This window comes from Rissa tridactyla, chromosome 7 (genome assembly GCF_028500815.1).
Source record: "Rissa tridactyla isolate bRisTri1 chromosome 7, bRisTri1.patW.cur.20221130, whole genome shotgun sequence".
NCBI lineage: Eukaryota > Metazoa > Chordata > Aves > Charadriiformes > Laridae > Rissa > Rissa tridactyla.
The window spans coordinates 34,674,051-34,700,383 of record NC_071472.1 but is presented as its reverse complement, the minus strand read 5'-3'; the positions used below and the strand labels follow the sequence as shown (position 1 = coordinate 34,700,383).

The window sequence follows — 26,333 nt, the reverse complement described above, 5'->3', positions numbered from 1 at the left end:
GAAAGTTCTCTAAAAAAGGTCTAGCAGTCAGCTTTTTTTGTGGGAGGTTTCTGGTGTCTGATTCACTTCTCCTAGAATGTGGCAAAGTGAAACTAAAGGAAATTTTTTTGCCTGCTCTCTAAACTTATATTAACAAAGTGCTTTTTTTTCTGAAAACAGAAGAAAGTTTCAAGACCATACAAATATTGTTGCTAAGCTTTAATCCCCTGAAAATAAAGTCAGGCTAAAGCAAACAAAGCCCATTTGAGGAGAAGCTGGTTTTATTAGGGCATTAACTTCAGCGGCGTAGTGAAAGGCTGTTCCGGTGTGTGTCTCTATGCAAGCATCAAATAGGAAAGCATTCTCAAGCTGCTTCTTCCTGTATGATATTGAAGGAAAACTGTTTTAAAACTTAATTCTGTGAAGACTATTTCTTATCTGTATCCCAGAAACAGAGCACGTGTATATTCTATGTCCTCTACATCACCAGGGCATGGCTGTCTGAGAGATGCTATGTAATAACAGTCAGTGGTTAGAGACTTCAAAGGCTTGCAGTGAGAAGAGTGACTGGACAGTGAAGAGACATAAATAGGTTAAGTTTTACAGTTGAGCCGTTATCAGCAACAGATTTGTTTTTCCTATTGATTCCTCTGTACTTGTCACTATGCAGTTACGATTCCGCCTTGGCAAATGCCGTCACAGAGGGACCATCAGCGCTAGTTTAAGCACTATGTTCCCTGACCTTCAAAACAAATGACAATTTGGTCATGCCCTAATATTGACATGATTTTTCTGGAGCTGCATTGGTAATAGCAGTAGGAGGAACTGGAGGAGAGAAGAAAGAATCAGAGAGGGAAGACTGCTTCAGAGGTGGAAATCTATTTTAGAGCATCTTCTAGATTGAATACGTTTGGATTTGTAGCATTACAAGTGGTCTGTTGTGAACATGACTGTCCCTATCTTGCACACACCTCACCACCAGCACAGACAACCAATGCATATTTTTTCTGGCATCATTAAAGAGACAGACTTTTTTTGGGAAAACAACACACCAAAACAAACAAACCAAAATGCGCGCACACAACCAGGAGCTTGCTGTCAATCCTCTCTCCTTCTCTTCTATTACACCAAGATATCCTGGTGTCACAGACCATTAAAAAAAAAAAAAGTCCAGTTTCATCCACCCATGAGCCCCACCCCAGCACAGGTTACAGAACACAGTAGTACGCTGCTCTTTTCTGCTCTACCTAAAGAGTAGATGAGTTGTTATTTACATTGTCAGATGTTTTTTCCACCTGCCTTACAGAGTAGGTTCTGTTGAAGTACAGACTGTCAGAAAATGACATGGCAATGCTGTCTCCAGAAGGAACGAAATTGCTGGCCTGGTTTTCTACAACTGGAAACCAACATGTCTGTCTCTTTGGGGCCTCTGCACAGATGAGATCATAAATTTAAGTCACGTTGGGAACAAAAAGGTGGGCTCCTTTTGCTGAGATTCTTGAAAATACAAACCACTGCTTTATGAAGACTGAATTGTCTCTGAAAAGATTTCTGTAGCCAAGTCACTTTCGCTATATGCCAGACTTTAGGAAAGCAGACTTTCTGAGGACAAGAGAGCAAAGTTCTATGTTGTCTTTATTTAGATAGAATTACAATCAAAAACGGTTGTGTGACCTCGCTGGTTGTTCCAGACAAAGGGCTGAACATGAGCCATAGCAAGACAGAAAGCTGTGGGATACCCGATGAAGACAGAATTGCTCTGGGTGCAATGAATAGACAGAGATGTTTTGGGGCAATTCCATCTGCCTCTGCCAAATTCTTGAAGTCTTGTTATTTCCTCCCTACGCTCAGCTTTCTTGAATGATTACTGATCAGGTTATATTAGCATGAAGACACTCTGTTTTTAGCCCTCAGGAGATCATTGACTTTTCAGATGAATGCTGCTTCTGTGCTGTTTCACAGTGCAACACAAGTGGCATTAAAAAAAAAAATAGCAAAAGTTGCAGTAGTTTTGATCCACCCCATCCTTCCCTGCAAAAATCTGCATTAAGTTTTCAATTACAATTAAAACTCTCACCAATAACCTCTGAAAAATAGCCTTCTGCTACTTCACTGTTTGCAGTACGTGGGGCTTGTACACTGCACACATCTCAGTGCTCAGCACTTAAAAGTTTTGTGCAGCAATTTGAAGTGTCCTCCTGTGAAAACTGCAGCTCTGGTTTTAGAACTAGAGCGCTACCATAATATTGTTTTTACTAGCTCAAGGTTCAATTTCAATATAATAATAAATAACAATAAAAACCCCCGCGTTCAAACAGTTCCTTAAAAATACCTTAGTTCAAAAAAGAAACTGCATAGATAGCAACTATTCCTGTTGAGAGAAGTGACTATAGGCCATGCAGTCTCTCCCTCCTGTAAATGAGGAAGAGGAGAAAGAGACAAGTGACAAGAATCAGACACTGCTGTCCTGAATGATGAAGTTGGCACTCAGCATTGTGTAAGTGGACTGATCCGTTCTGTAACATGCGCGTGCTGCTCTCAGGAACGGAGGTGCATCATGGCTGGCAGTTTGTTTTCTGATTCACTGCTGTTAAGAAGCTGCGCAATCAAGGCTGGTCTTGCCTAATTAGCGATAGCTGTGATACTGAGATAATGGGGACAAAAATTGTATACCTTTATTTTAGGGTATGAAGTGTAGATTACATTAAAACTGAAGCACCCTTGGAAAAACAGCAATGAATTCTTGTCATTCTTATGCTATGAATTTGACACGCCCTGTAATATAAATAATGTTACCCTGGAATCACACTGTCCAAACTAAATACTTTTCGGTCATTTGAGATAAACTTAAGTAAAACTCCATAAACTGGTTTTGGGATGAGAATTTCCCAGAATCTGGCCTCTGCTTCACCTGGGAATTTGGCAATGAGCCAGCTCAGCCCAGGTACGTGTGAGCCGGGGAGCCCCGAGCAGTCGCTTTTCAAGTAACTGCCTTGCCTAAAACATTCTTATCCCAAGCTTCCTTGCAAATTATTAGAAAGTACTGACTTTCGTTTTAGCTTCCAGTTAGTTTTAAGAAACAACATCTTGAAGCTCCTGTGTACAATTTCCTTCTTTTCATTACATATATTGATTCGCCAAAGGATATTATGTTGTTCAGAAACTTACTCTCAGGATTTCAGTGAACTGGAAATTTGATAGGTTACAGGCTTTCAAACTTCAGATTTCACTTGCAATTAATCCCATGGATCTGTGTCTCATATATGTAACAATTAATAGAAAAGTAATTCTGAAAATGTGAATGAAATTGCAGCGTTTACACAGGTACAAAGACTTACACTAAACTATCTGCAAAAAAAAAGAGAAAAAGTTGATTCTCTGAAGTAAGTACTGTTCAAAGTAAGGCTATGATTCGAACTACTGTGTTAAGGTACTAGGTTTAGGTAACTACATAAGTGGTCTGATAGCCAAAAGCTACTCACTTTAATATATGAAGAGGGTGAAGCACCTTCATGGGTGATTTTTTGTCTTCTAAGAAATAGCTAAGAAACTTCAACAGTAACTTATACTGAAAAACTGTTCACAAGTTATACCGGTGTACTCTTCACATGTTTAGAGAAAGCCACCTGTAGGAAGCAGTTCCACAAGCAAACACATTTGACATATTGAGAAATGGCACCGCGATTACGTGAAAAAGCAAATAGTAGTTCACTCCCAAGACCTTGAATTTTGCCCCCACCTGTCCAAAAGGCAGTAATATTTGTTTTCTTTTTCAATTAATTTTCAGCCTTGCGTTGCATCACTGTATGCTTGTGGAACATTTTGGTATGGATTCAATAATATTAACCATTTATAAATAACAGTTTTTGCTGTTCAGCATTGTATTTTAAATATCCTTGGAATGCACTGCTTTACCAACAAAACTCATGAACTCTAACTCATATGTTTTTCTTGGAGAAGTCCACAAGAATTTCACTAGAGTTATCACAGAGGCTCATGTGAGTTAACCCTTTGAATTTTTAGTTATATTTATAAAGTGAGATGCAAAGGATATGAGAAGGGAAGGTTACCTGAGAAGGATGGAAACACATAAATAGTGTGAGTGAAATTAAGCATTCTCAAGCTTTTTTTTCCTCTTTCTTTCCAATTTCACTGTTGACAAAACTGCCACTAAGTTTGTCTTAGACTGGCTTGCTCCCCCTGAGTTTGACAGTCCGCTAGTTATCTCAGCAATGTTAGCCCAACTCAACCATTACAGAAATGGCTTTATTTTCTCCCTGCTTGTTTACTGGCATTCCCACCCTTGAGTTTTCTCAGAGCTCTCTTGGTGCTCTAATGTGTGACAAATGCATCACCTGACATGTCAGCAAAGAAGCGTGACCATATCCTCTCTTCCACAAGCAGTCTCGCTAGTCCCGTGCTTGCTCAAGGAAATGCTTCAAAACTTCTCTTCCTTTTCTAAAGGAGAATGGGATTTATTCATCACCGTGTTTCTCTATCCTTCTGCTGCTACAGCTTGCTCTCAGTGGAGTTACTACTGGTTTACAGCAAGAGGCACCAAGTGAGGGTGCTAAGTCATGCAGATGAGAAATAGCAATGAAACAGGCATCCCCATTTCTCTGCCTCACTTCCCAGCTTCTAGCTGTGCAGCATCCACTTGGCCTGACTCTCTATATAATTTCACTGGTATTCCTCTCTGATTTTCACATCTCTTGGCATTTAGACCATATTCTATGTGTCCCTATGCTTCATCTTTTTGTGTATCAGATGAAGTTTACTCTCTTCTTCGTAGCTGTTTACGCTTAAATTCATACTCCTACTTGTGTCATTAAAACTGCAATTACCATCCAACTCTTTGCAGCATTTTGAAGCAATAACATGGGGGGGGGAAAAAAAAGCTGCAGCGCCTAGTAGTATTGTTAAATGGTTGTAGTTAAAGATCCAGAAATCAGTGTGTTTCCTAATGTCATTTGTACTCATCCTGGTGCCTCCTTGTTTATTTTCTGTAGATTCGGAAATCAGAGTGTTTCCTAACGTCATTCATACTTGTCCTGGTGCTTCCTTATTTATTTTCTGTAGAAATGGGGGTTTTTAACATGCTTTCACATTGTGGAATACGGGTGTAGCAAGTACAAAAATGTAAATCATGGGGAAAAACCCCAACAACTTCAATACATGCTGACATTTCAAGCCATTTCATGTACTTTTAACATTGATGGCACCCTGAAGGCCAGCATCCTACTGCTCACTATAATTCCCACTTACGTAATTATCAGGCATGGAAGGATAAACACAGCTAAGCTTAAGCCAACTCTTTCCCTGAACTGTGGGCCAGTCTTCAATAATTTTGATTTTGAGAGACTTTCTGTTAATTTTAAATTTTGTAATTGGTATAGTTGATTTAAAGAAAAACAAACAAAACAACAAAACAGCCGTTTGATAATTTGCTTTATTTCTGCAAACAGTATCTTTCTTTGTTTTCCCTGCCAGTGCATGTTCTTGTCTCCTGTCTTCTCTGTAGGTATCCCCTTGAGGCTTCGGATCTGTGATTAAGAAGGGATGAGGCTGTACAACGTCCTTACCCGTTCATTCAACCTTAAGTTACTGAGGCATGTCCACAATAGCTCATATTGACTCCCCTTTCCACTGCTGAAATTTCGTAGTCGATCAGTCCTTCATGAGGTATTCAAAACAGGCAGCCAGTAACTTAAGGATGTCTTGGCTTCCTGATTCTGCCTGCTGGTAATAGAGGAATTGCAGGAGTTTAAAATTTGTCATTTCCACTTCTATGTGCAACAGAGCTGAATAAAATCTAGCTTTAGAAGAGCTACGCTTGTATTATTCAGCTAAGTCTAGTTCACATATAAAGACTGCCAGTCACCAAAGTAGTGGTGAAAAATTGGCAGGGACTGACATAAAAGATACTGAACTTCATTTTCTTACTTTAATCTGCTCACTGATTCTTTCAAATAATGCCAGGGACAGTATCATTAAATTTTTCCATTCTGTTTGAGAAAAGGGCGTAAAACAAGTTCCTCAGCATGTAAAAAGATTGCATTAAAGTCAATATTTCCTCTTTGGTGAGGTCAGTCACTTTTGGAATCAATCCAGTTTGCTTTCATAAGTGTAAACGTTTTAGAGGAATTTTCAGTTTATCCCACCCAGCTGGTCAACACGGCTTTGTTTAATGTTTTGAACCCTGCCTAGCTCCAGCAGAGAATATCCTATATTTATTGATACAGAGCTCTTCTATGGACATGACCAGAAGTTCTTTGTGCTCAGCAATATCTCACCCCAGCCTCGTGCTGAAGGAAGCAGCTGACTGGCCTTTCTGTCCCATCATGACATTTTTACTGTGTTGTCCTAAAAAAACCCATAATAATCTCATAACCCGATGAGATATGTCAATCCAAAACCTATGTTCTGCTTGCTTGTTATAATAAGAGAAAGGCTAAAGAGGAAAAGGCATGACAGAGCAGTATCAACTATGCACATGACAAAGCACACAGTCTGGGTCGTATCCTTTGGTATGAAGACGAGATCTTTCTGCAACCAGTGCATACAGGTGTTTTCAACAGGCAGGAAGGAAGGGAGAAAAATAAATAAACCCCAGTCTGCAAGAGAGGAAGGAGGCTGCGGCACACTGTTCTTGCTTTCTAATATCTTCCATTTTGAATCTCATCCCAGTCCTGCTACCAGCAAATCCCGTGTGTCTCAGATCCAATGAAAGGGCTTTTGGCTGCTTCAGGCAGTAAGGCTGGCAAGTTGTGTATAAAACAAATAATAGCAAAACAAAGGGAGACTCATTTCATAAAGTAAAGTTTGCCAAGCAAGAGTTTTCCTGTGGATAAGCTGTACTAGTGTTTGCAAAACTAACCAAAGGTCTACGAGTCGTATTGGCTTTTTTCCATATTGCAGAAAAAAGCTTTGTGTGAAAAAAGTAGTTCAGTTGTTGCCGCAGTATCACACCCTTTTGCTTATATCCTTTGATGTTTATGTAACCTGAAGTCTAGAGCCAATGAAAGACATATTTTTTTTTCACTAAAAATGTCAGTTTTGTGTTTGAAAACAAAACCAAAAAGCCTAGCCCTTTCCCACAAAGGGACTGACTCAAAAACTTCTGAAAAAAAGATCTTTAAAACCTGTATCTTGTTTTGGCAAGTTTAAAATAAAAATAATGAGTTTCTGTTTAAACTAATTTTCTGTCAATATTTATACTAGTACCATATTTCGAATTAACACAGACTGTGTCATTTAAATCAGTGCTTTTGCTTCAAGATCTACACATACGCCCATACATGTATATATACTGTCCGAACAGGGGACTATTTGCATGTTCCTGTAAGAGACGAAGGGCAAGAATTGTTTTAAAAAAAGAAAAAAGAAAAAAAAACCTCAGATGGATTTCCATTTTTGTCCCATCTTATGAGTAAAGAAACATTCAAATTATACTTTCTACTTCGTGCAAAACTAGCCAGGTCTACTTTGAATTATCATTGGAATTTATACAGTTGAAACCAATTAGAACTAACTAAACAAATCTGCCAAGCAAAGGCTTAAACGAGAACACCCAGTTTAGCAGGAATGTGAAAAAAGCATATATACTCTCTACTAAAAGTACTGTTTTTATATATGACCTCGGAGTTAAAAAAACCTGGGCTTTAAATTCATTGCAAAAAAAGCCAAGTAGTCCTGAGGCAGTGAAATCTCCCAGAGAACATCACTGCCTATTTCCAAGCATGAGCTTTAATCACAGAATCACTACTTGCTTGTAGTGGTATTTAAGCTCACCCTGATGCTTAAACACCTTAATTTACGTCCTTGCCATAAGCAAAGTTTAGCTGCTTCGGCACCCGATCTCAGTGTCCTTTTACGTAGCCTGGGAATGAGTACAAATCAAACCACTATACCAAATAGTGAAGGTACAAGTAAATCTGTACGACACAGCTAACCACATATGGTGATATAGTAAGTACATCGGTAATTTCAAGGCAGAAGAGATAACTGTCAACAGGTCTTTATTTTGAGATCCTGATTAGGAAATCAGATAATGAGGAAAGAAAGCGTTTCCTGTTTGATTTCCTGATATTTCACTTCAGTAGCTCTTCTTAGTGCACTTCTGAGCAAACTCTCCTGTAGCAAAGCTCTTTCCCTCCTAAGGCATTTGGTAAAATCTTTCTGCTTGGCAACAATAGCTGTGCTCTGTTAGCCATTCTCTGCATCCTCAAGGTTAATTCTGCCACTTGCAATCTCCATTAATCTCTTTAGCAAGCTGAATAATACTTGTTGGCCATTGTCAATAAGAAATGGCATTTCTGACTTTTATTCAGGCTCTTAGAATGAATGAAAGGCAAGGACAGAAGCTAGAAAAATGTTTTAAAGAACGGGAAAGAAAATATACATGTAACATATATACCACAAACGCAGCTATGTTGGCATTCAAACTACCCTAAATTCTGATTAAATCTTTGGATAAGGTGTTTTCAAATAAAGGAGGAAGTTGGTGTTTCAAGTCATCATCTTGGCTTTTTCTTGAGACACCAATATTTCAAAAGTAAGAAAATTAAGTTGGGTTCTTCAACCAAAAAAGTTGAATTTGCCAGAGACTTGTGCTTTAGGGGGTAAATTAATAGTGAGGAAAATCTTGCTTCTAAACAAACTACTTATGCGTATACATATATATGTAAACCTTCTATCCCTCACATGCAATTGGGTTGTTACAAGGGAGGACAGGAAGAGAAATGGGTGTATGAGATCTGTCAAACTCTGTCGAATCTCTCACATCTTCTCTTCAGGCCTGTGTCTCACAACTGAAGCGTGACACTATATCCTGTCTCTTCCTTTACCGTCTTCTGTGCCAACACAGCTAGCTGACCGAAACGGGGGTCTGCTGACCACATGCATCAGGTCCACGGGGTACTGGAAAGAGATCATAGCACTGTACTGGAGCTGGACATGTGCCTCTGGACAGGACCCCATCTTGAGAAGAGCCCTGCTAGAAGCCACAATCTGCTTTTGCAGCATTTTACCCCAAGCCCTTCTACATTATTTTTTGACAGGATTTATTCCTGCAGCCCAACGTACAAGCGGGTACCACGCAGTGTTACTCAGCAAGTAAGTGCCCTGAGAGGAGAGGGGAGAAAAAAGACAGTTCTGTTCTAAAAGTACAGTAATGTATAATTCTGTTTGAAGCTTGAAAAGTCAACCTGGATTTGCTGCGTATATTTGTGTTATCTCAAGCTATCAGCACTCTCGCAGCGCTGGCTACCCTGCTCTGGTGTACCAGCTTCCCTGCAGCACAGAAAGTTGTTCCGCACGCTTTACAGGGAAGCATACTTCTCAGCTGCATGCTTTTCATAGGAATGCCTGATTTAATAGTTTTTGTTCTGGGTTCCTTAAGCCGAGGTACAGAAACTCATACTTTGTTTTCTTTAAATATTGATGTGTGAGCAGTTCTTGTACTAAAATATATGATTAAAACTACGGAGAAGTAACCTAATGGCAAGATACAATGTACAAGTATAGGGAAAATATTCTAGATACAAACAGGCTTTCCAATGTATCAAGAGCAAAGCACCGAGCAGACTAACTGGGAAGGCCACAGCCTAACTCCAAACACAAATGAGACTCTCATTTCCTACGGGAAAGGATACTCTATCTCATAGTGCTGGCAGGCCTAGGAAGGGTCCCTTCTGGATTTAAACTACACAGATACATGTTGGAGCAACAGCTGGAGAGGACTTCTGCATAGAGAAAACACTAATATAGAGATTTGTTTTTTATTGGTGCATCTTGTTTGTGTGAATCTCTAGAAAATAGCTATACAGGACCAGTACCTCCACAATAAGGCAAAGTTGCCTTCAGAAAAGCTTCCTTACCCACCTCCCTAAATTTTCTAAGCTTTTTAAATACAGTAAAACTAGTATGAAATCAATCAATCCTGAAATTTTAAAGGACCTTTCTGTATTAAACATCTAAATTTCAATTCATCTATTGTAGCGCTCTTACTGGAGTTCTTGATTTTGTTTTTTATGAGATTTTTATATCATTTGAATTTTGTTCAGAAAAGCTAATGAACCCCACATGCTCTATTTTATTAGCATGTACAATTCACTCAGAATAAACTCGAAGAAAGAAGATACAAAACTTTACCTTTTTTTTTACATTCATTGCACTCAGTGGATTTCTTTCTATCCCAAAGAGCAACACGAAGCAGTCACACCTAGTGATGAACAGTGGGTATTGTAGTAGGTGTCTAAAGACCAATGTTAGAATTCAAGCTGTATTTTATTTGCTGTACAAAAATTCTGGGAGATAAAGGACCTGCCTTTGAGGCAGAAATCATGCAAATCAATATAAAATTATCTGGTGTGACAGTTTGTTGTAGAACCTCATAATCACTTTAACAGTCCCTAAAATTTGACCTGAGCAGAATTTGTCAGATTTTTGGACTAGTATGTTTTGTATTCTAGTGATCGATTTGGTAAGATATTTGGGAAAAAATGAGGGAGGGAACGTAGGTGTCATTTTTTTCACCTCAAAATAGATACTAAAGAGAGAAAAAGCCATTGGAGGAGACTTGAAATTAGAAAGTCTGTCACTGGGGCATGAAAATGATGGGGGAAAAAAAAAAAAAAGAGTAATTGGAAAAGTTCAGTAAAGATTCAGGACCGCATACCGAAAGATATGGTGTAGCACAACACACAAAGCTGATATGACCTTAGGTCCAGAACTTCCACAGGTTTACATGTCTTTATCAGTTATCAGTTTGTTACGCTATCTGCATTATAATGAATATTCATCTTATCTAGAGAAGTTTACTCTGGTTTTCTTTTGCACTGTGACTTCAGTTTTATGCTTACATGTTTTTTTGGGGTCTTACAGATATCAACTTTCTTGTGGTTTCTGAACATACACTATTAATCCTTTACATTTTAAGTATTTTAAACTGGTTTTGTTTTCTAGGGATATGTCACCGAGCAAAAATTCACATAATGACTTTGGGAGGCTATTGGGGTGGATAACCATGGAGTATGGCTTGGATTGAGATAGGACTGTGGACAGGATTGGATTCTCACTCTGCCAGGCCAGACTTAGGGTAATGCTGGTGCGAATCACCTGCTTTAACAAAGGGACAAGTTTAGAACAGATTAGATGAATTAGTTCAATTCAGTAGTATGAGAGTCTAAAAGAAAAATGCATGCCTCTCTAACAAATAGGGGGGAGGTTGATTTGCTTGTAGATTGAAGCCTGCCATGGAATCATCAGTTATTTTTGGAGGAAAACGTGGTGAAAATTGTGTGCAGGTTTCTCAGAAAGAAAAATGAAACAACCCAGAACTTATTTGAAATTTTCCTAAGACAGCACTTCAGCCTTTGAACATACTTTCTATAAATAACCACTACTAAATAAGCTGGTTGTTTTTTGTTTTTTTCCAAACAGTATTTGATGTGAAGGACTCCGATCTATTGTTGGTCTTACGTTATAAAACAAGATGCCCACTGATCCTCGGTGTTGTTCTAGTAAGGGGTTTAATTTACATACATTACCTTCTGGGTTGTTTATTTTTTATTTCTGTAGCTGTTGTCTAGGAATCGTATGTATCGAATGTGATGAGGGCCCCACCTGGAAGAGGGGGCACGTTTATCATCTAGATGGACGAGCGTTGCTGTTATTTCATGACAGGATTTTCTGTTTAAAAATATGGTGGGGGTGTTCGTCTAATACGCATTCCGTTCCCAGAAAGGCACCTCGGTAGGGAAGCCAAGCTCTTACCCACGGAATACCCCTTTATTCCCGCACGGCCCCTTCCCCCCCCGCCAGGCCATCGGGAGCACAGGCAGCCCCGCGCCCGCAGGCCCGGCCGCGAAGGCCTGGCCCCGACTCCAGCGGCAGGCCCGGCTCCCCGCCGAGCGTCCGGCGGCCCAGGCCGCGCACCCCCCGCCGGGGCGCGGGCGGCGGCTCGGCTTCTCCCCCCCCCACCGCCCGCCCCTGGGGGCTGCTAGGCTCTTGGGGGGGCCGCCCGGGCCCCGCGGCCGTTGTACGGGAGCGCTTGAGCCGAGCTGTTGCCCGAGCAGACGGCGCAGACGGCACCGCTACCGCCGGCGCGGCTCAAAGCCTGGGCCCTCCCGCTTCCTGCCCTGGCAGCGCGTCCGCCCGCCGGCCCCGATCGCTTGAGTGATGAGCGCAAGCCGCCGCAGGGAGGGGAGGGGGTGTGCGGGGAGGGGGGGGAGACAGGCGCTACGCCATTTTCGTAGTCCGTGCTGGAGCAGGGGACGGGGAAGTGAAGCGGAACGGGGGGGGGGTTAGGGGGGGGAGAGGAGGAAATGGCTCCGCATTGGGTAAAGCGGGCTGTGGGGACGCGCGTGCAGTGCGATCCGCATGGTGCGTAGGGGGTGAGTGGGGAGAGCGCGCCGGGGCTTTGGCGTAGCCGTGTTGGTGAATAAGCGTATCGGCGGCGGCGGCAGGAGCTGCAGGAGGAGGAGGAGGAGGCGCCGCGGCGGTTTGGTACCGAGCGGAGAGGGAGATGCACACGGCACTCGAGTGAGGTAGCTATAAAACCCCATTTGTTTACATTCCCTCCCCCACAACCGGCCGGCGCTGCGGTGAGGGTGGCGGCCGGCCCCGGGCTGGCGGCGGGGGGCATGATTAGGGGTTGCGGAGGAGGCGAAGGAGCCGGTGGCGATCGGTGGTAACGGACACCACCTTCCCCGCGATGCGGAGCGGCGTGCGGGGGACACGGCGGCGGCGGCGAGACCCGCCGCCGGGCTGGGAGGTTGGCGGGTGGGCGGAGGGGGCCGGCGGGGGTCTGGGGGGGCGGCGGCTGGGGGGGGCCCGTGCCCGGCCTCCCCTCCCTGAGGCAGCGGAGCACGAGGCGTCGCCGCGGCCCTGGCGCATCCCCCCCCTCACCACCCCCTTTCTTCCTCCTCTCGAGTCGACCATGCGGCAGGTAAACCCTCCCCGCCCCCTTCGCCCTTAACGAGGGGACTGGGACGTGGCGGCGGCGGGGCTGTAACTGCCCTCGCCGTTTTGGGCGGAGAGAGAGAGGGAGAGACGGGAGAGCGGGGGGCGGCAGGATGCGGCGGCGGGTTGGGGGCGGGGGGCGCCGCGGGCTCCCGCTGCGACCGGCGGGGCGGGTGGCATGGCCGCTGCGGCAGCCGGGCTGCCTCCCCTCGCGGGGCCGGCCCGCTCCTTGGCGTCGGCTTTGCCGTGTTCCTCTCGCCCCCTTCCTGTTGGGAGCGAGGTTGGGGAGCGCCCCATCCCCGCCGAGCCGTGTCTGCGCGGCCACGTGGAGGCCCCGAGCGCCGGCGGAAGGTGGTGTCCCTTCCCGGGTGGCACAGGGTGCTGCTGTAAGGAGAGTGGCGTGCAGCGGGTGTGCGGGATGGGGAAAAGGGGGAGCGGGGGGCGAGCTTCCGAGCTGTGTCTGTGAAGGACTCTCGGTAGTATTTTGCCAGCTCTGTTTGGGGGCAGTAAGGGTGATGGCGGATATTGAGCAAGCCACGCGATTAAATCTTGCTTGGCTTGAAGTTCCTAGTTAGCAAAAATGGTGCTCGGGCTAGTAACCCGCGCATAACCTTAAACAGAGGTAAAAGAGGGTCAGGAGGTTCTTGTCAGTGGCTGTAGTATACCGTACACAGAAATCACGAGTGAAACGAATTGATTTACTGTTCTCAACTATCTCTACTGCATATGCTGCATCCTTTGGAAACATATACTTAACGTTGAAACCTTGGAATAAAATTACTCTTTAAATCTTTAGTTATCTTTGTCTTTTTTTTTGGGGGGGGGCTTCTGTTAGAAGCGTTCATACCTGCTAGCTCTTAAACTCTTGTCTCTGAGCAAGAAGAGTTGCCCGAGTTAGAAGTAATTCTGGTTTCTAGCACTCGAAACGCTGTATGTCTTGGAGTAACAATCACAATTTTTTTTTTATCAAGACGGGATGTTGTACCACAATACGGAGGGAACCTGTCATACGTGAAGCCTGGTACAGCATTGAGAAATGCACACTGGAAGGCCTGCTTAGTTTTCAGAAATGTGGAAGAGATTCAGAATTGCTGTCTAGTTAACACGTGATACCTGGGGTGTTCGGCTGGTATGTTCTAGTATCCCTTCTGGGTAGTAGTAACTGATAAAATGACATAAAAAACTATTTCTATACAAAACATGTGTCCTATTACATTTTAAAACTTCTATTTTAATAGAGAACACACTGATTTTCCTTCACTTACGGATGTGCTTTCCATGAGGTGTGTAGGGGTATAGGTATTTTGTGGGGGCTGGTGAGGCATACTACTCAACTCCAAATCAAGAATTAGACTTGGTTATTCTGAGGTTAATACTCTGGTATGATAATGTAAGAAAATAATGTGAAAAAGTTAATCTGGTTCCCAAGAATGCTGAGAGCAGTGCGACTACATGTTCCTAACTTTCTGTTCTAAATCAACTGTTAAAATAAAATTGGTGCTGTTGTCCTGCAGCGCTTCTTTTTAAACTGCTTTCAACACCTACATGCTTTTGAGGAAAAAAGTATGCAGCCATGCAATCTATTTCTAAAAGATAATAGGGCCTGTATATAGACTGTGAATTAATTGTGTATCTTTTACAAGATAAGGGCTGGCAGTTCCATGTGGGAATGTGCCTTAGTGTCCACAGAAGGTGGATGTAGAAGGGTGGTAAACAACTGCCTATCTGGAATAGGCAACATGAAAGGAGATTCTGCCTATGTTTTTTAAAAAAAAATTCTTCAAAACAATGAGGTTTGTTTTAATTACTATTCGTAGCTTTCATGTAGGTCTTTGTACTTTCCACATTAGCTTAAATAAAAACCAGGTACTAAGTTTGGAGTGTGTATCTAAACAGCCATGAAATGTGTAATTACAGAAGAGTCGTGGTTTAAAGTGGCCCAGATAATGCTCATAGGCTTAGCTGTCTTAACGTTTGTTTCTCCCATTACAAATCTAGTGAAATTGGATCGTAATGTAATTCAGGCATGTTCCAGAAAGTTCATTTTGCATGAAAAAGCACAGATCCTGGTTCTGATCTTCATCTACTATAATGCTTGGAAATACTTCTTTTTAATTAGTGATCTTAAACTAAGATTTATGTGATATTGTGACAATATCCATCTTCTATAGTTGTATCTGGAAAGTCACTAGGAGGGTATTGAGTTCATATGGTACTTAGCCCTTGCATGTTGATAAACCATTCCTTTCGAAAAATCAGTAGGAAACCGTAGTGAGATACGTACTTTCTATGTAGTTTGATTTACACAAATAAGATAAGTGTATACACATGGAAAAATGAATATATCCAACCTGGCATAGATTTCCTTTGTGCTCTTCACTAAGTCAGTCAAGCGACTGTAATTTAGATCCTTCTATTCATAATACATTTTCTGCAAAGCAGTGGCTGGTTCAAGTAGGAAGAAACTGTTAGTGCCCAGAACACATGGCTTCAAGTTTGGGTGTATATAGACCCAAAGGAAGTATGATTGAACTTGTTTGCTTTGGCTGTCCAGTTTTAATGTTTGATCATGATTGTGCCTATTGTAATGACTTTGTTATTCCTGTCTCCGTCACAGTTGTTACAGAAGTCAAAGTTTATTTGAACATATGATGGGCACTTGATAAATCAGTGATAAAATAAATCAGTCTGGATTTGGAAACAGTTACGTGTTTTCATCAGATGGAGTTACAGAATTAAAATTACACAAGCTACTTAAAAGCTAAGCTCCAGGAAAGTTTTCCTGTAAGTTACAATTCGGTCCTTAACTGTGGTGAAACTTAGTAGAAATATTGTGGCATCTTTACAAACTATTCTACAGAATCAAGAATGAACAGGCGTGTGTCAACTGCGTGTGTCAACAACGAAAATTATACCAGAACAAGAAAACCACGTTCCGTTTTCTTCACAGTTTCACTATCAACTGCCAAAACATTTGCTATTTTATAGTATGTTATTTTATAGTATTTTTCAGAATTGTCAAATGAAAGTATCCTGACTTTTTTCTCAACGCCTTTAAAAATGTCAGTAGAACTTTGAAGGAAGGAAAGCTTAATTGCAGTAGTTCTGTTCCTTGTGTAGGTATACATTTCACAGCATCGAGCTCTAGTTGCAGGCAGAGTTCTGTGAATACCAATAATTTATGCCTTTCGGGGAGCAGTTTCTGTTCTCCTAATATGAAGAAAACCTGTATAATTTCCTGTTTTTCTGTGGGAGTCCAACTTGTTTTAAATAATTGCTCTCTAAATTAATTTTATCATGAAAATTATCCATCTTTGGGCGTGGGCTACTCAAGTTGTTATAAATGAGAACTAGTAATTTTAGCTTGCTGATAAAGGCCTGAAGTAAGACCTGATGCAGAAAGAATTTAGATCTTTTTTAGCTCATTCTTAAATTGCAACAGAGATATTATTTGAAATATACCTAATAAAATCTGGTAATGAATTGTGTGACAATTAGGCAAAGCTAACAAAACCAAATGGTTTAAGTTTCAAAAACCCATTGAAATGCTGGAAACCATGTCCTGCCTACACTGTCATCTCCTAAAGGAAAGGAAGGTATGCACTGCATTTTGTCCAGCTATTCATAATATTTCATGTGCTGTTGTATCAGGGCCATTTCTCCAGTTTTTCTGATGTAATAGAAATCTGAGGAGTAAAGAAGTTAAAAAATAGTTTGAAGTCACTTGTGTTGTGTTACCTCTTGTGATAATTCAAACCCAGCACAGCTTTTAATACCCAACAAGCTAGAAGGCAGCATGAAAGACTGAGAAGATGGTTTCCTCATGTCAGTCTCAAAAGCTTATGAGAAGAAGGGACGTTGAAATTATATGTAGGGTGTTGTACCCATGCTGGGGAACACAGTTCATTACACTGGAACAGTTTTCATCTTCTGGGTGTCCCATTGTGCTGCCTCATCTCTCTCCCTGTTTTCTGACTTGGCTGCTGCAGAGGAGGAATGACTCAGCTGTTGTCTTTTCTCCCTCAGCTTTTGATGACCTAGGAGCTTCATTCTCATCTGGCTATCACCTTTTCTGTAGGTTGCTGCTTTCCAAAGCAGTAGGATGAGAGTGAAGGAAATCTGCTGGTTTTACTAATGCAAAATTAGACTGCTACTAAAACGGGTGGACCTATTACAGAATTTATACTGCGTTGTCTACTGGAGAGCCTGAACATAGGTGTATTTGCCTGTTACTGCTGCTTTGTGAATGACAGCAACAGAGTAAAAAATATTCCTGAACAGATCTCGAACATCAGCAAAATGAACCTACCAAACCTAGCAAACAAACACAGTTTGCTTGTGTTTATTAGAAATTTTTGGCTGTGAAAATTAATAAAATTAATTTCCAGGTTTGTTTTTTGGGGTTTTGTTTGGTTTTCTTTTTTCTGTGGGTTTGTAGTTTTGGGGTTTGTGGGTTTCGGGGGGTTTTTTGTTGTTGTTTTGTTTTTTTTTTGAGCAGCAGCCCAAAGAGAAATCTCATTTTCACTTGTGAGGAATATGTCTGTAGTTTTATGATGAAGTTTGCTATAGAAACCTCCCCCTCCTTTTCCTCTGTGTTGATGGTCACATCATCTTAGTATCAAACAAAGTATCAAGTATGTACGAAATGTGGTATATTAACTAGGGAGGAGTTAGAGCCCTGTAACTTCTGAACTGTTAAGAGGTACAGAAAATTGTATTCTGTATGGATTCAATTTAGTGATTAAGTGACAGAGAGACTTAGTTTTGTAGTCATGATATTAGGTAGCTAAATCGATCTAGACTTGAGATAAAGTCTGCATAATACTGGAAGTTAATGAATAACTATGATCATGTCTGAAATTCATTAATCAAATGAAGTCCCGTAAAAGTATTCCTGTGGTTAGTCTTGTTGCGAGATAAAATGCATATGTGAGATAAAAAGCTCTTCAGATTAAGAATGTACAAGGGAAGTTTTATACAAGATCGCAGGATTTGCATAAAATTATAAATATACTCCTCAACAGAGAGTTTGCACAGCGTTTCTGCGTGTAAGTTATAAACACTTTAGAAATAGTTTCCACTCACAGCTCCTAATAAAGATTGCTGTAAAAAAAAAGTGAATTCCAGGTAGGTGCTTTCATACAGTTTATATACAAAGATATCTCAAGATTACCTGATTTGTACCACATTCATAAATTGATCTTTATTTTTTATTTTTTATTTACTTAGTTTTTATTACAGCTGCATTTTTATTACTGCAGTGTGATGATTATTAATGGACAAAAATAATACCTTGAATTCTGAAGGATAACTGTATATGATAATTGATTTACAGCTGGTGACTGGATATCTATAAATAGTTCCTCTTTTAACCAAGCTTAATTGCTGGCAATAGCATGCAGCCATACTTTGGTTGGTATATCAAAGCAAAACAAAGGAAAAATATATGTAATCTCCAAGGTATTCTCCTCAAATAGGTGCTAATGTGATTCTTGATGTGGATTTTTTTTTTTTGAGTAGTATTTATATCTTTGTTAATACTGATTTGCATTTTAAGTGTGACTGAGTAGCACTGTATCCGAGGATGACTAGTTCTAAGGTGGTTCATGATAGTAACCATACGTCACTTGTACAACTGAAAGTTGACTTTAACTCACCTTGCACAATAACTAATAATACCACAACTGTTTCCTATAAGGAGGAATAGTGAGCGGGTGTGCATCTAAGTGTGACTAAGTCTTATCTTGCCACTGTAGGCACTGCTTCATTCATACCATACACAGAGCAGTCCAGAAGAGCTTCTTTACTATCAAATTTTAACTGATTATATTACTTCTCAAGGCTCTATGTAATGTCTGTAATCCATTCCTGTAAAGAAAGACCCCATTTCATCAGGGCTCCATTACCTCAATAAGTACTCTCGCTCCCTGAAATGCAAACTGTATCATTTAGGCTGTATTTATTGGCTAGTTCTGTTTGCAGAACATTGAAGCATTTTATTTACTGCTGAGCTGAGTGTCTGTCTATAGAAGACAATATCTCAACCTAAAAGTACAATTCTAAATTGTACTAGCTTGCATTGAATGCTACCTGGCTGCAGTCCAAATAACGTGGTAGCCTTGCATTGCTACGTTTTTATGCTAAAAATAAAGTACTCCTATTCATTTGATGTCTGATATGATATGTAAACAGGACAGACTTTCTGTTACTCCTGTTCTGAACTGCATATTGAGGCAATTGTCTAGCAGAGGCATTGTATTATAAAAACGGTGCTTGAATTGTCCAGTTGCTCTCAAGACTTGTACCACATGTTCAGTAAATATACAGTAGTTGCAGTAGGATGTATATACAAAATTTAGCTTTTTATTGTAATATGTCTATAGCTATTTTTTTAATGCTTGTAATATATTCTAGACTTTTATTTTGTTTGCATTTTTTGTTGAAGAAACACAACCTAAATTGCCTCCCGTGCTAAAACTTGTATTTTTACACAGTTACTGTCTTTATATTACAGGTAAGAGATAGAGTTTTGTAAAGTGCGTGGTCTAAGTTTATGTATCTGTATCTTGTAAAGTAAGGTACAGAGTCCCATCAGAAGTTCATTTTTAGTGGCTCTGGGCAAAAATTCTCGTGCTGGCTTTTGCTAAGTATGTATGTTCAATAGTAGGAGAAGGAATGTGAGGGTTTTAATGCTGACTCTTAATAGATTTCGATGAGATGCTTTAATAAGAATGCAGCAACTATAGCAAATTATTATTACTCCTGTTTTCTGTGTGTCAAACTTTGTGTTGAAATTAATTGCAGTAAACAGTTATGCTAGGCGATGTAAAAATACTTTCACTGTCTTTGAAGACCGTACTTTGTTTGGTAATCTCCATAGAAGCTACTGATTTATCAGTGCTAAGTAGCTGCATTTGTCTAATGAAAGAGTGTATTATGGTACTTTTTAGCCTTTGATGCATAAGACCACTTCTCATAGTTCAATTGCAGTATAATTTAAGACAAGAACCTCTTAAAAATGTATGAATTTAATATTTTAATTTTTTTTTTAGTTGATTAGGCTATGGACAAATAAAAGTGGCACTACGGAATAAGACAATGTACTGTTGTTGATTTCTTAAAATATTAATGAAATGGAAAAAGGCTTCTTTAGGAAAAATTCTGAGAGTTTCTACAAATAATTTACTGTAATTTTCTCTATAACTGTAGCTTAATTGTTAACAATAAATTCAGAATGTGGACATGAAAGGCAAAGGATTAATTACATTTTATAAACAAAATACTCTCAAAGGGAAACATTGAGAGGAGTAGATGGTTCTTCAAATAAAAGGATTGTACTTCAACTATGAAGAAGTACATTTTTTGATTAATTTTTGCCTATATCTTATCAAATAAGTCATACAGTAGTTCCAAGCAGTGATTTAATGATAGTGAAATACTGAAATGATACCTCACGTGCTCTGCCGTTTTCTGTTCTGTACGTGCTGTTGTGGTTTGCTTTGGTTTTACTTTTCTTGACAGTAAGCATAGCGTGATCCGTAACATTCTACCTCACTGTCCTATTACCAGTAGTATACGTTTTAAACATTACATTTACATTATAAAAGTTAAAGCTGAGTACTAGAAAGTACATGTAGTTTAATCAGAAATAGCGAACTTAGCCTATCAGAAAAGAAAATATTTTTTGGTATTTTTACTTATTTGTTGTGCTTTCCTTTGAGGATACAGTTACGCTGGCCAAAGATAAGATACATCATTAGCCTTGCCAACTTTCTAAAAAAAAGTATTTCAACCTTTAATGTTCAGGCATCAATTTATGAGATTTTCCCCTCTATTGAAAACTTCTCTGGTCAGGGACTGTGGGCCTAGCATTAGCTAGATATGGTTTGAGTGCCAAACAGCTAACCTATTTATTTTAACTTCTTAACCTGGCCTGCTAGGAGACAGCGTATTCTAGTTATCAGATATCATAAAAACTTAAATGACTATGAAGAGGATCAGAGGATTCACAAGAAACTGTTGTGCATCTAGAAATAAGAACAGCAAAGCCTCAGACTCTTAGCAGCACACAAATGTTTAGGTATCATCTGCTGTGGTTAGCTAGAATCAATAGTTTGTCTGTTCTCAAGATTAAACTCTCATACTGTTTATGTTTAATGATATTTTAAGCTGAGCTATTTTAGGTGTTAAAATACGTTTGAGGTGTAGACGGACTGTAACTGTCTTGATTCTTAACCAGTTCTTCCAGTACGTTTTAATTTTGCTGATGTGTATCAGTTTGATAGATTTCTGTCAGTTTACCCTGGTGGTTTAAGCCATTTTCTACCACAAGTCTGTTTTGTAGTCTGTTAACTAGTTAAACATGTAATTTGAAATACAGTAGTTTTAATTGGCTTGATGTTGTGGAACAGATGTGCAACCCTGATCACATAATGCATTTACTTTGGATAACTTTAATATGATCACAGTCAAGTATTTTGTAATATGACTGATGTGCTCAGCAGACTCTGGAAGGGGGTGATGTACTGTCAATTACAGTAGTGAAAGGAGAGGGAAGGAGGGAGGATATTTTTAAGAGAAGATGCTGACTCCACTATCCATGGAATAATAAAGCATTTGTTAGAGAAATTAATGTTTACATTCTGTGAATCTTAAATAGTTTTGAAGTTAAACCTGCGAAATAATGGTCAAAAGCGACTCTTGACCCTTTGATTTTAGAGGTACAGTCCAGTTTTCATTTGATTTCAGCTATCAGTGGCAAAGAGCATAGAACATCTTTTTTGGAGAAATTTGATAATTTCAGTGGTAGGCTGCCAAACCATTTCTGTTTGTCAAAACCAGAAAACCTGCAAATATTTTACGCCACCATTTGCGGAATGTGCCTCTTGATTAGTCAGGATGGTCTTGTTCATCTGAAATACTGGATTTGTTTCAAGATGCACTTACTAATCACTTGTGTTAAAGGTCAGAGACAGCAAGTAGCTCCCTTCTTTTTAATTAAAAAAAACAACAACCAACAGACGTTTCTTGTACTGTAGTACGACACTAGAAACAATTTTTAATTTTAATGCTGGAAAAATCACAAAAAGTTGGTTCACTTGCTTATTAACTAACATTTACAGGTTTCAGGTAATTGGGAGGATGTATCAAAGTAGCGGGTTCCTGATAAAAAGTGTTCTTTCTTTACAGAAATGGGTTATAGAAATTACGCAGAGCCTATAGAATCATGTAAAATGAAGAAGGCCCCAATAGCAAGGGAAAATAATAATCAGTGAAGATGAAAGATGTCAGTGATCCAAGGATTGACATAGGAAACTTCAATGTCCTAGTGATCCCAATGGGAAGGATAGTGACCACAATAGTATTAAATCAAATCATCAGTTAGTCTAGAAAATCCTTATAATTAAAATTATAATGAAAGGAAGAAGACATGGTGACGCTCAAGGAAATTATAGGGGAGTATCCATATTTCAGGAGAGGTACTAGAAGAAGAATGTACCAAATTATAGTTACCTTAAAAGCCAGGAACTAATATTAGATCAAATTAAATGGCACACAACATAGTCTAGGTTAGATAGATCTAATTGTAATGTAGTTTTAGAAAAAATGGTAATGCAGTCTCACTTTCCATAGTATGCGTCTGTGCTTGTCTGTGTTGCTGTTAGAATGTACCCGCACTTGCAAGGTGGTGGACACAGGGAAGTATGTAATGGTGGTTTTAAGATTTCAGTTTTAGCCCATCAGTATTTTTAATTTGGTCGGCTAAGAAGACATCTCTGCTTGCATTTTAGATTAAGGCTCTAAGGATTCTGCTTCTTTTCCCCTTTTCTGTCTCTAATCTTGCTGTAAGAGTAATATTAGGTATTAAATATATTACATTTGCATTGATTCGCCTCTAATTGTGTCCCTTCAAAGTTGCTTTAATACCTTGTTAAGAAAGGTTAGTTGACGATGACTAATTTTTGAAGCCAGTCAGTCAGTATTTGGATCAGTTTGAATGGTCACCTTCATGATCATCGCACAGACCTGTAATGGGTAGCCCTGTAGTTCTTCAACAATAATCCTGGCTAAAATAAATGAGAGCTACGAAATGTTATGACTTCTGTTGAGGTCCTACTTGAAATGTGATGGAAGCGACACGTTTTGGTTGAGCTGGGCATTTTCTTGGTGGATCTGCCTGTTGAAATATGTTTTGAAATATGACTATTTTATGTCACACGTAAGCTAGTTAAGTGTTACTTCTGGATCTGGCAGGATGTCCTTATGGACACTTTTGTCTCCCACTATTATTGAACAAAGACAGCTTTGGGAGCCCACTAACTCAAGATGTGAGTGGTTCCAGTAGTTGCCTGTTGTCTCCCAAATTTCCTTTACCACCCATAGGAAAAGAAGGTTGTATTCTCACCTAAGAAGAGTAGTAGTTCTCTTGATTTGTACTCTTGACAGAATGAATTTGCTAAGAAGAATTTGAATGGTGTGTTGACAGAGAGCCTTACAAAACTCTGTGACAATGGTTCATTAATTAAATCTTCTAATTAAAAATACAGATTTGAATCGAAGGTATATGTTGTCAAGCAAAAAATCTGCAATCTCTAAATTCTAGTAATAGCCTTTAATAATCATAACCCTCAGGCACTAATTCGGCATAGCACATGCAAAACAAACGTGCCTTAGTCCCATTTTTCAATGGACTTTTATACTTTATAGCTTTTGTAAATTTTTTTTTAAGTGAGACAAGTCATCAGCTTAATAGTAGACATGCATAATTCCTTTTTTGGATTGTAGCTGTGATAGAGGGGCTTTAATTGTAACAGTGTAGGAATTAAATGCATATGAAAGATATGTCTCTAATGCCTTTTAACATACTGCAAGTACTTTAACGTAGCGCAAGGATGAAATAGGTGTAGCGGTTTAAGTTATAGGAAGAACAAAAGTACTGCAACTGTTCTAACACTTCATTGCAAACGTTATTATGTTCTGTGTTGAAGGGATAGTTGGAGAGATTCTTCTCAAATGTCTTTCAATAGGAAATTTGTCCACTACTGTTTTTTCAATGTTATTTGAGTACATTTTGAGGTGGGCAGTTGTTGTATGTGTGCAGTAGCCAAAATACTAGGCTGCGGATCAACCAAATGTGTAAGCTGGTGTTGCCACCGAAAGCAAGGTTGCCCTTTTTTCTGTGGACTGTGGTGTTTGTGCAGCTGCACGGTAAACCAGATAGGAAAAGTAATCTGTCTTGAAAATAATCTTTTTTTTTTCTTTTTCCAGACTATTTTTCAGCAGAATCTAGTTGCACAGCTGCACAGCGAACAGATCAGCAAACAAATGTGCTGGTATATAAAAATGGTTTTGTGGGAATGGGAATGAATGAATGAAGCAGCGGGGGAGGGCAGGACCACTGCTTTAAGTGCTACACCATCTTAAAGTATTTGTTGAATTTCAGCCTTAGTTCTAACAAAAGCATTTGCTTATTTTAAGTAGAAGAATAAAATATTAAAATGCAGGTGTAACTGGTTCATCTTTTCAAATATTTCATTCTTACAAACACTGATATCTTAATAGGACCTAATTGAGCAGTAGAATGTTGGCACAAAATCAGACCATCTCTGTTCTGTTTTGTGCATTCATAGATGTTTTATGGACTACATACAGTTTATATATGAATGGCTGAAAAATTATTCTTGGTAAGCAGAACTAATACTTACAGAACTTCCAACTGTTTCGATGTTCTTATATTCTTTTGAACTCTGAGAAAGATCCTGTACTCTACAATTTCTTACAAATAACTGTCCTTTTTGAAGAAGGCTGTCCAGGTTTTTTTTTCCATTCAAAATAAAATAAATGCCCCTTTCTGGATAACTGAGCTAGTAGATTCCTACTGTCTTAGTTTAGGATCACTTTCTAGTGTGCTTGGGATTTGGCATTTCAAATACTTCACATTTCACATTTTTAAAAAGTTTTCATGGTGTGTTCAGTTATGCATAAATGCTTTCTGTACTATTTAAGTCTTATCTGGTATTAACTTAGCAAATATGGTTTGTATCAATTAGTTAATAGTCTGTTCTTACAAAGTGCCCCTCCTACTGGGCTGTAGATTTTTCAAATGAGTGAGTTTTACTTAAGTCCACAAACCTGTTTCACTGAAATTGAAGAGGGAAGAAAATACAGGAGATGGGTGAGAACTAAAGTTAGACGTTGTTAATTGTAACTTCTTAGATCTGTAGCATGTTTTCCTATTTGTCTATCCAGAAACTAATGTCAGCTTAAGACTGATAAAATGAGAATATTATATAATTAAATGCTTTTATGGCTTTCTTAAAGTGTCTTTCAGTAACAGCAATATACTAATTTCACATGAATATTTTTTTCCCAATCATTTATCCTAAAAACATGGGCTAGATTAATAGGACTTTATATTCTGGCATTTGTTAAAAAATTTAAATGTAGGAAATAAAGAGTAGGTTCATTTGGATTTTCAGATTCCAGCCTTTGTTTGAACTGGGTATTAGTATGAAATATTGCACAGCTGCTGTACTGGAAGTGGTGGGGGACTGCAGGCATCTGTCCTGCACATACTTTGGAGTAAATACCTGCAGTATAAGGAATAATTTTGATTTTCAGGAATTGTAAGAAAAACGGTGTGTATGTAGTCAGTAGCTTTATTTCAAGAAATATTTATCTCTCTCAAATAAATTGCCATTTCTTATATATTACTCTGAGCAGTTCTTAGTAGAAATGAATGATGTATGTGCTTAACTTTTCGGTGCTGAACGGAGAAGATATCTTAGTTTGCTAAGAATGTTGCTTTGTCTTTATTTTTAAAACCTTTTGTCTTTCTGAGCGCTCTCTTATCGTAGCTGAAGTGTGGTTTTGGTATTTTTGTCTGGTGTGAAACTTCTAAGTTGCCCATGAAGTCTTGCTAAGGCACTTTAGTCACTGTGGTATTCAAGCTGAGTATCTACTTAGAGATATCAAAGATAGTTTTTGAAGATCTCTTCTGTAGATAGAAAAAAAAAAAAGGGCAGAACATTCTTCAGAGAAAGCAAGGAATGAAAGTTGAACAAAAAGGGAGAGAAACTAAAATAACTTGGGAAGGAGCATGGGAAGGGGAGAAATCCAGTGCATTTATGTTACAAATATTTCAGGTTATTAAAATTGTTGGGAGCAGACAGGAAAAGGGGTGGGAGGAAGAAAGTTGGGCACTTAAAATACTCAGCATTGTACACTAAGAAAAATGCTGTAGTATGTGGGTTGCAAACACTGAAATGGTAGATGTGACTCTCAATTGCATTTACATTTTGTAAACATTATTTAAATCAAAGTTTGTTGTTTTAAGTAAAGGCTAACTATTGAACTATTTTTCTAGTTTCCGTGAAGCAGTTGGTGATAAA

At 39.4% G+C, this 26,333-nt stretch overlaps 1 protein-coding gene across 3 annotated transcripts in view; it reads left to right on the top strand.

The window, feature by feature from the left end:
- The window catches only part of SLC39A10 (solute carrier family 39 member 10), a 69,961-nt gene that overhangs the window by 12,107 nt on the left and 31,521 nt on the right, over positions 1-26,333 (top strand). Inside the window, exon 1 of one of the 3 annotated variants that reach the window (XM_054209072.1) lies at positions 12,339-12,527. The exons of the other annotated variants lie outside the window; for them this stretch is intronic. The gene's annotated coding sequence lies outside the window, so the exon portion shown is untranslated. Of the gene's footprint in view, positions 1-12,338; positions 12,528-26,333 lie in introns of those variants that run through there. 3 annotated transcript variants of the gene reach the window in all.